The sequence below is a fragment of the Sus scrofa genome, chromosome 9 (genome assembly GCF_054392235.1).
Source record: "Sus scrofa isolate SSC_HxYL_T2T_F1_AM1 chromosome 9, Sscrofa_HxYL_maternal_Yorkshire_Landrace_v2.0, whole genome shotgun sequence".
NCBI lineage: Eukaryota > Metazoa > Chordata > Mammalia > Artiodactyla > Suidae > Sus > Sus scrofa.
Genome location: NC_139391.1, coordinates 101953524 through 101962579, shown reverse-complemented (window position 1 = coordinate 101962579; position 9056 = coordinate 101953524).

Below are 9056 nucleotides of genomic sequence, written 5' to 3'. Positions count from 1 at the left end.
TTACTCTAAGCAATCCTAAGCCAGGGAAAACCTGCTAAAAGGGTTCAATAGGTCAAAGTCTACTCCTGGCAAATATTGGTATGTTTTCTAGCAGGTATATTAGTAGTATGTTTACACAGAAGATTAGACTAGGCACCTGCTTGCTTTCTTTCCCGGAAGCAGCCTTGCCTCCACTTCTAAAGGACAGAAAGTGATCCCTGGCAATATATTTAACTCCATTCTTCCCTATATACCAAACAATCTTGGAGGAAATTGGCCACAACCTCAGACTCATGTAGTTGCCCGCTTTTCTCTGCCATGTTCACGTCCATAGTGTCAGGACATTGTGACATGGTTGAACTGAAGGGTTGGTCTCTGACCCTGTGTTCCTTCAGCTAAATGCAGACAGCTCTACAGCACCCAACCAGAGGTGTAGACGAGGCAAGGATGAGGAGGGTCAAGAACTTTGGCCTCTGACATCCTTGCTCTTCCACACTCTCTCCTTTTATTCCCAATAACCCAACAGAATGTAAATGACTGATTTTTCTTTTCCTCTCTTCATCCTTTTTTTTTTTTTTTTTTTTTTTTTTTTCCCTTTAGGGCTGCACCTGTGGCACACGGAGGCTCCCAGGCTAGGAGTCAAATTGGAATCAGAGCTACAACTACCAGCCTACACCACAGCTCACAGCAATGCCGGATCCTTAACCCACTGAGCAAGGCCAGGGATCGAACTCACAACCTCATGGTTCCTAGTTGGATTCGTTTCCACTGCGCCGTGATGGGAATTCCCCCCTCTTCATCCTTTAGGTAAAATTTGATGCTCTAGAATATTCTTGGTGCATTAAAACAGAGTAGATGGATTTATTTATTTATTTATTGCTTTTTAGCAAGAGCTCATGGCAACGCTGGATCCTTGACCTACTGAGCAATGCCTGGGATTGAACCTGCATCCTCATGGATACTAGTCAGGCTCATTACCACCAAGCTACAATGGGAAACTCCCAGTACACAGATGTATTGATTTTTAAAATTATAAGACAAACCATGGTTTTCTTACCTTCTTGAAGGGTCAAGAAAGTCAGTCCTGTGATTAAAATTTAACTCAAAGACTTTTTGTTTTACGGAAAGAGATTTATTTTCCATATGTATCAAGTAGTCTGGGAAGAGATTTCAGCTGAGGCTTGTTCAGCAAGTCAATGAGGTAAGGACCCGTACCTTGGGACCCTGTAACCTTGTCTCTTTTCCCTCTCCTCATAGCCAGTGGATAAATGGTTCAGCTCCAGATAACATACCTGTACTCAAGGTGGAAAGAATGATAAAAAGGGAAGTGCCAATCCTATTTTCCCACTGCCACTTTCCCATTCACATTTCCCCTTTTCCCAGGTTACAGAGTGGGACACTGTTTCTAACTCATAAATAGGAAATGTGTTATACGGTAAAGACAGGCTAGAAAAGTGAGTATTTTGCTCTGAACAAAATAATATTTTTGATTAGTAAACGAAGAAATTTCATATTTCTTTTAAAATTCACTGTCTGTCACAGACCTAAATACTTCTACTATACACACATGTACACATATGCACACATACTAACACAATCTTTCGTCATAGTGAAGTAATATCTTTGCATTTAGATCATTTCAATTTATTTAAATACTGCTATACTGCTTTGTATAAGTCATATGGGTTATCCTTCTGAATGAATTTTTCTGTCAAATTGTATATAATCTTACGCTCATAGCATTTTTTTTGCAGGTTGAGATCTCCCAAAAGCAGATGCCGAGAAAGCTTTGAATATGCAGGTTGTTTGTTAGGGATGTTTGGGATCAACATCTGTAGAAGAGAGGGAAGGGAAGCAGGACTAGGCAGCTATAGCATCAGCTGACCCTTCAGGGAGGGAGATTTGGTACTGGAATGGTCCTCCAAAGCTGTATTGAGTTTAGTGAAGATGACTGGCCCTTTGAACATCCATATCCATAAATCATTGAAATAGGAATTAGCCAGTCTCAGAGGGGCTGACATCTGAAGGATGCTGATGACACCCACAATAGGAAAGGCAACAAGTCTCCTGTGGCTGCGTGGAAGGGAATCTGAGTGGTGCATATCCAGTTAAGAAAAGTACTTGCTACAGGAGTTCCCTTCATGGCTCAGTAGTTAATGAACCTGACTAAGATCCATGAGGATGCAGGTTTGATCTTGAGCCTCGCTCAGTGTGTTAAGGATCTGGCCTTGCTGTAAGCTGTGGTGTAGGTCCCATAGGTCCCAGACGTGGCTGGGATCTGGTGTTGCTCTGGCTGTAGTGTAGGCTGGCAGCTATAGCTCTGATTCAACCCCTAGCCTGGGAACTTTCATATGCCATGGGTGTGGCCCTAAAAGCCAAAAAAAAAAAAAAAGTGCTTGCCACAAATAAGGATTGTAATACCCTAGCTATTGTTGCTTGACATATTTTATTATAAATTTACTACTTTATTCAAGCTGGACACCCATAGTTTTCAACCTTATAAATATATATGTGTGTGTGTATATATACATGGAGAGAGAGAAAGAGATGTATACAGACATAAACATGTATATATATATATATATATATATACACACACACATATGTAGTGAATTTTCTCACAGGGAAAAAATTCAATTACTTGCAATAGCAATTACACAGCTAAGAGTTAAGTAGCTAGAGCTGAGGTTTATCTTTTGTTATAAAAAAAAAACATGGATAGATCTGCAAACTATACATCACTGTGAAACGTTTTATTATCTTTTTCTCATAGACAAAGGAACTAAGGTTATTACTGAAAATTGCTTTTTAATTATGGAAAACATTCCTCTTTGAGATTAAAATATCTTTTGTAGTTTATTTGACCTATAACACCTGGAAGCACTGTTAAATATATATGAAAAAGCCTTATTACTGTCAAATTTTATACAGACATTCACTATTTTTGTTATTCCGGGAGAGTTAAATGACAACATTTTAGTGACTATTTAATCTACCTCATTATTATTATTATTATTTTGCTTTTCAGGGCTGTGCTTGCGGCATATGGAAGTTCCCAGGCTCATGGCTGAGTCTGAGCTGCAGCAGTCAGCCTATACCCCAGCCACAGCAATGCAGGATCCAAGCCACATCTGCCACCTACATTGCTCATGGCAATGCTGGATCCTTAACTCACTGAGCGAGGCTAGGGATAGAACCTGCATTTTCATGGATACTTGTCAGATTCGTTACCACTGAGCCAGAATGGGAACTCCCTCTACCTCATTATTTTTATACATGAGGAAAACCATTCAAAAAAGGCCCAGAATCCTTATGGTCTATTAGATTTTGTAGTCATCATATTGAAGTGCTAACGCTGAGCCCAACTCACCAAATTCTGAGCTCGTGCGTTTTCCTTTATCTTTATCACATTTTAAAGAGGCTTTCTCAATGTTATCAAGCAGCTGGTAACTTAAAACGCAAAAAGAAGGAAAATATATCCATGATGTCCTCATTGAAAACTCAAAGGTGATAAATTATTTCTATCATGTCACTGTAGTAGGAGAGATGTTATGTATGGGCTGTTTACAAAATCGAGAGTGGAAAACAGAGCTGAAGAATAAAAATGTGTCAATATTTCCCTGGTGCCACACATCAGGAGAATGCATTCTTATTCTAGAATAAAGGGTCTCAGTTTTTAAGCAGCCATATTCTAGGAATGGAGAAAAGCAATTCATTAGGCTGTATTGTCCAAAGACAGCTTATTAACTTTGTTCTAAGTCCTTGTTTATCATGTACTTTTTCTCACCTTAAATTTGCATTATTTCTTGATAATATGCCCCACAAGAAGAGGGTGCTCTATGCAGATATAGTACTTGGGCCAGGTATATAATGTGAAATGATGACACAACCTCTATAAATAATTTTACCAAAGGTGCGCTTAATAATGAGTCTGAAACATTTTGTGGGACACAGAATTTTAGGAAAATGAGCCTGAACTAAATATGGAATTTCAGACCTCATGTAACTTCATGAAATAGCTACTTATATTGATATTTCATGTTTTGTGACTTTCTCACTTATGCCCTCAATAAACATTAGCTAAATATGTGTGAATTATAACCTTATATCCTTTAAGAATAAAGAAATATGTAAATTAAAGTCCTTATCAACAATATAAAATTTCTCAGTACATTAAAAATATTAATCAAGTTTTTAAAATATGCTTTTGAAACACAACCTACTATATTGAAAATTCTCTTGACTTACCTGGTAAACTATAAAAAAGATTTTCCTTTCTTATGATTAGAACCCCTAAAGCCTAGAAAAGGTATTATAACATTTAATAGTCTTTTTTTTTTTTTTTTTGTCTTTTTGCTATTTCCTGGGCCGCTCTTGCGGCATATGGAGATTCCCCGGCTAGGGGTCCAGTTGGAGCAATAGCCACCGGCCTATGCCAGAGCCACAGCAATGTGGGATCTGAGCCGCATCTGCAACCTACACCACAGCTCATGGCAACATCGGATCATTAACCCACTGAGCAAGGTCAGGGACCGAACCCTCAACCTCGTGGTTCCTAGTAGGATTTGTTAACCACTGCACCACGACGGGAACTCCTAATAGTCTATTTTATTGCTCAAGGTTCATTGCATGTGTATCCTAGAGAAGGAAGGATTCTAGTCAAGCATGCTTTTTCAGAATATAGATACCAAAGAGGGTAGATATATTAATAGGTTTAAGTAAATAAAATATTACCAAATATACACATTAAAATGATCCCTAAAATCATTATACTATTGAAATATAAGGACTTAAAATTCATTATAATAGACGACCTTGAGTTCTTTAAATTCTGAAGCTCTTACTCTACCTATATATTCAAAAGTTCAACACTGTGTTTTAAATAGGTGGTCTATTAATCTATATTAAAACACATGGTCATAAAATGTTATCAGTAATTCAAAGAATAATCCTGATTTTTTTACACTTAATAATGTCCAAGGAATTAGTTTAGAATAAATTATTTTTATATTCATGTTATCTTCTACATAGAGTGGCTTGCTGGGTCATAACTCACTGGCACTGTCAAAAAATTGATAACCGGAAAGAAGAGCTTTTTTTTATGAAGCAGATATGATTCTTGGTTGATAGGAATATAATATTACTTATTCCTTTAGGGGACTTTAGGTATGTACTAATAGACTTTTATTTCACTTTTAAAAGACTCAATACTAATCTGCATAGTTTTCATGCCAACTTCTTTTAGACAGCTCTTCATGCATGGATGTCGCAAGACATGTTTCTACAATATTTTCTTAGCCTCTTTGCTTCTATTTTCTATGCTGAAAACTCCGTCTTGTCCTGCCTTACTTTATCCCATATTCCTGCTTGAAAAACAGTCACAGTGCTGGTAAATGACTTAAGCTTAAGAACAAAGACCTAAAGGCATAAGTTATTCAATACAGTCAGCTGAATGTGTTGGTCTAGGCACTCAGGACCTGTGTAGATTGGCACACTGTTTGCACAGCATGATATATCCTCTAAATAATAAGAGGAAGATGAGCCTTATGGCCCCAAGGGGTTTATGAGGGGTCATTAGCAGGATATGCATTAGCAAGGAGAACCAAGGTGCAAACCTAAGCATGCAGCCGGGTTGCTGCAGATAGGCACAACATCAGCAGAAGCACAATGGTGATTCTCTAGAATGCTATGCCCAGATAGCTGACACCAAGCTTCCTCAATGCTAATGATTGTTAAATGCCTAAAGGTCAGAATAAAAGCTTAATCAGCTACTGGCTATGTGACTTTTAAAATAATTAAAAAAAACCTCTATCTTGCACCTACAACTGCTTCCTCACTTGACGTAATCCTAAAGAGCACAATAAAAGCAGCGTGGTTTCTTGAGGCGGCGCTCTTGGTCCCTGAGATCTTGAGTCCCCAGTTCCCACCTTTAATTAAGATAAATGTCTCTGTATCTTGTTTTAATGTTAACTTTTTTCCTTAAGTTTCACAGCACCCATTTTTCAGCCCTAACCTGCTGAGCTGGTCTCAGCACATGGAAAAGCAAATTCATGTTTCATTACTCTAAGCTGAGCAATATGAAAACACTGTTGTTCTTAATGAAAACTTTACTGATCCAATTTGATATTTTGATTAAGAACAAAGGTCAAGATGGTGATTATTCTGCTTTGGGGAAAGAGTCATTGAAATACTTGAAAACAAAGTCAAAATTCTTCATTTAATATGAAAAGATTACAAGTAAGAACAGAAAAAGACAATCAAATATTTGAGGGTTCAAGTTGGATATTGGCATTAAAACATATATATATTTTATTTATATTTAATTAAATAAAAATTAGGGTATATTTAATTTAATAAATATATATATAAAATATAAGCTATTGCTTCTGAGGATTTCTGCATGGACCAAGGTAGACTGAGAGGGGAGGAATTTCTGAACCCTTATGAGTTGTGGTCCCTCTGTAGAGTGACATCAAGGGGCCCCCTTTTGTACTACATGCTAATATTTAGAGGGGCAGCAGTGGAAATAGCTAAAGAACACTTATAAATTACATCTAAAAACTAATGACAAAAAGTTCTTATTTCTTTTCAAAAAGCATAATAATTTCTAAATTAAGGAAAAGCCTATAAAGTTCTCATTTGTTAATTTAAGGAAGCTTAAAATACTGAACTATGCTTGATGCTGTATGACAAATGTTTCTGAAGAAGAAATCAATTGTGGTACAAATAAATAATAAACATAGATTACATGACTGGGAAGCTTCATTTCAAAATCATCTCTGAGAAAGAAATTGCTTTATATTTAAGTCTCTATACAGCCTCTCATTGTAGGAGAATTCTTCCCATTTCTTCAAAGTACTGTTTGAGAATGATACATTACCCTTCAACGACCTTAACTGATGTATTTTGAATGCTTATTGAGGACATCTGGTGGATTAAGTGAAAATGTGATAGAGAGGTTTATCATAGATCCAGTAATTTTAAGAGGTACGGTCTCATATTGCAAATGATGGATTGTCACTATTAAAAAAAATCCTTTTCAAAGTCCTTTCTAAAGCCATGCATTAAGTGGTATAATCTGGATGTATCAATATATACCAGCAGGAAAAAAATTGTGCTTTTTGTTATTATTATTCTTTTTTTAATAGTTATTTCCCCAATACAATTTTTTTCTACTGTACAGCATGGTAACCCAGTTACACATACATGTACACATTCCATTTTTTCACATTATCATGCTCCATCATAAGTGACTAGACATAGTTCCCAGTGCTGCACAGCAGGATCTCATTGCTAATCCATTCCAAAGGCAATCTATTAACACCAAGCTCCCAAACGCCCCCACTCCCTCTGCCTCCCCCTTGGCAACCAAAAGTCTATTCTCCAAGTCCATGATTTTCTTTTCTGTTGAAAGATTCATTTGTGCCTTATATTAGATTCTAGATATAAGTGATATATGGTATTTTTCTCTCTCTTTCTGAATTAATTTACTCAGTGTGAGAGTCACTAGTTCCATCCGTGTTGCTGCAAAGGGCATTATTTCATTCTTTTTTATGGCTGAGTAGTATTCCATTGTGTGAAAAAAATGTTAACAACAAACCCCAAACTATTATAAAGTTATGTGAATCAGTAATTGGGTTGGGATAAAATTTCCAGTGATTAGCATCCTTAACCTGCTGAGCCACAATGGGAACTCTAAACATTTTTCTTAATTTTAAATTTCAGTTATACTTTTTCTTGATATAAAAGCTCTCCACTATACAGCCATATTTTCTGTGAAAAATTGTCTTTTATAAATGATAGACTACCTTTTAAAGGTTTAGGCAAATTGCTCCATTCTTGAGTGCAAAAATTAATTTCTATCCAAAAAATAGATTAAGGAGATGTTTATTTAAAACAGTATTTTTAAAGCTTAGAGTTATAATAGGCACATTTTAAAACAACTATAATTTTTAAAAAATAGTGCAGAGAGTTCTGTATACCCTTCAACCACGTTCATGTAATAGCATTGTAAAGAAAGGGTAATAAAATTTTATCATAATATAACTTGCATCTTTAAGACATTCAAATCCCCAGAAACAAGTCCTTTTTTGATTATCTTAGGTCATAACATCTTGGTGGACTTCTACTAAAAATACAATCAATTTAAGATATGTGTAATTTTAAAGGTACTAATTACAAATGAGATATATAACTCCACACTATTTGTTAATTTAAAAAAAATCAGATATTCAGAACTAGAGATATGTTATCTCTTCTAAGCCATTTCTTAGGAAAAGTAACTCTTGGCATGGAGAATTTCTGGGAATGATATTAGAGAGCACTTAGCTGGCAGAAATTCTGAATTTTCTCACAGATAAATTTGAGCCTAAAGAAACTATTTTCCTAGTTCCCTCTCTTTAATCAGGGGCTGGGTCCATAGACTTAAAAATATTTCATAGGGAGTTCCCGTCATGGCTCAGTGGTTAACGAATCCGACTAGGAACCATGAGGTTGCAGGTTTGATCCCTGGCCTTTCTCAGTGGGTTAAGGACCCGGCGTTGCTGTGAGCTGTGGTGTAGGTCGCAGATGTGGCTCAGATCCTGCATTGCTGTGGTTCTGGCATAGGCCAGCAGCTACAGCTCCAATTAGACCCCTAACTTGGGAACCTCTATGTGCCACGGGAGCGGCCCTAGAAAAGTCAAAAAGACAGAAAGATGAAAAAAAAAATTTCACAGAATATAAGGTGTTCTGATAATCACTGAGGAGACACTGGCTTATATTATTTCATCACAAATGTAGGAGGACAGTGAAGAAAATATCACTTTTCTTCCACCTGTTTCCAAATAGTGGCTTCTTAAAAAGGTAGACTACTAAGCCCCATCTCAGACCAGAAACTAGAGGGAGATATGTAATTTTAAAAGTTCCTGGAGTTATCCTTGTGCATTCTGAGGTATGAACTACATCAATCCAAAGAGTGACATAGTGACCTAATTTATGTGGGAGTCCTTAATAATAGATAAACCTATGCTGATCCCTGTGGAGAGGTTTATGAAATAGGTCATTGTCAAGCAAGACATCTATATAGATATGCTCCT